At 44.5% G+C, this 1821-nt stretch overlaps 1 non-coding gene across 1 annotated transcript; it reads left to right on the plus strand.

Moving 5' to 3' along the window:
* Positions 1–245: 245 nt before the first annotated feature.
* LOC116083117 lies at positions 246–352 on the plus strand. Its single transcript, XR_004115588.1, has one exon. It is a non-coding gene; the product is annotated as a U6 spliceosomal RNA (small nuclear RNA).
* The last annotated feature ends 1469 nt before the right edge of the window (positions 353–1821 follow it).

Consider the following 1821-nt stretch of genomic DNA (forward strand, 5'->3'; position numbering starts at 1 on the left):
GAACTCTGCAGACAGCTGCCATTTTTCTGCCCTCTGGTTGAAGATAACACTAACTTGGTAGGGGACACTAATTTTCAGGGAACCCCAAAAGTCAAATTTCTGTTTTCTTTGGTTAACGAGCTGATGGCTGCCACTGACTGGATATTTTCAGGCCATCTTCTCAGGACAGGGTCTAGGAGTTTAGACAGGAAAGTTATAGGCTGCCTTTCCTCCACCCCATGTTCCTGAATTAAGATCTCAGAGTCATGCTCGCTTTGGCAGCACATATACTAAAATTTGGAACAAATAGAGAAAATTAACATGGCCCTCCTGCAAGGATGACACGCAAATTTGTGAAGTCTTCCATATTCCTCCAAGGCCCCAGGCACAGACGCAGCAAGAGGGCGAACTGCTTAGTCTAGCCTCAGTGGGAGTGGATGGGCCTAATCAATTCTGTAGAGACTTGATGCCCCAGGGAAGGGGGGATGCTGTGAGGGGGGGACTCTCAGAGGTGAAGGGGATGGGAGATGAGGCAAAGAATTCTGGGAGGGGGAGGCCTCGAGAAGGGCAACATTTGGGATGTAAATAAATACAATAATGAATTTTTTAAAATAAGATCTCAGAGCCAAAAATAAGAAAAGGTTTTTCAAGTGGAGGTATCAGTAATGCTGGGGTTGAAATAGGAGCCTGCTAAAGATCCTGGGCAGCCCTGATCTCCTCTGGGTGCCATAAGAGACGACAATTGGGTTTGCTTTCTAATATCTTAAGATAGAAATCCTTAGTTCTAAGGACATAAAAGTCTATCCAGTGGCTCGAGAGGTATCTCACTGTTTAAGAACATTTACCCTTCTTGCAGAGGATGCAAATTCAGCTCCTGATCCTCGCCTTCCTTCACTGATTAAGTGACCCAAACAATAATCTTCATTTTCAACAAATTACAACACTTAAACATCATTGATTCAGAAAATTAAGGAGAGCAAAAGTAGTCTAAGCAAGTTCTTTAAAAAAAAAAAACTTATTTATTTATTATATGTAAGTACACTGTAGCTGTTTTCAGACACACCAGAAGAGAGGGCATCAGACCTTATTACAGATGGTTGTGAGCCACCATGTGGTTGCTGGGATTTGAACTTAGGACCTTCAGAAGAGCAGTCAATGCTCTTAACCACTGAGCTATCTCTCCAGCCCCCCAAGTAAGCTCTTTCTGTGAGGTCTCTAACAATAAAAGATTATCTGCATATTGGAAGAAGTGAATTGGAGAGGGGGATTCTATCCTTTCTAACAGTTGTTCTAGAACTTTTCCAAATGGGTTGGGAGAGTCAGTATGTCCCTGGGGAAAGAACTGTCCACCTATGTTGCTTCTTTCCTGAGGATCTTCCACTCAAGGGCAAAAAGCATGTTGGTATAAAGCCTAGGTTGGATCCAGAGACCTAGACAGCTGGTGGTGGTGACCCATATGAGGTGACCCAGGTTGGATCCAGAGACCTAGACAGCCGGTGGTAGTGACCCATATGAGGTGACCCAGGTTGGATCCAGAGACCTAGACAGCCGGTGGTGGTGACCCATATGAGGCAGTAGGACACCCATAGAGCTGAGGATTGGGTCTCTGTCAGTTGAGCATCTCATTCATTGTCAGCTTCTGGAATAGACAAGGCAGTAATTGTCATTCCCATGAACACCTTCTTCCTCTTCCTCTTCCTCTTCCTTCTACTCTTCTTTACATCTCCTCCTCCCTCTTCTTCCTATTCTTCTTTTCATCTTCTCCTCCTCCCTCTTGTTCTTCCTCTTCTTCCTTTTTCTCTTTTTCCTCTTCCTTTTCCTCCTCCTCCTCCTCCTCTTCCT

This window comes from Mastomys coucha, unplaced genomic scaffold (genome assembly GCF_008632895.1).
Source record: "Mastomys coucha isolate ucsf_1 unplaced genomic scaffold, UCSF_Mcou_1 pScaffold11, whole genome shotgun sequence".
Classification (NCBI taxonomy): domain Eukaryota; kingdom Metazoa; phylum Chordata; class Mammalia; order Rodentia; family Muridae; genus Mastomys; species Mastomys coucha.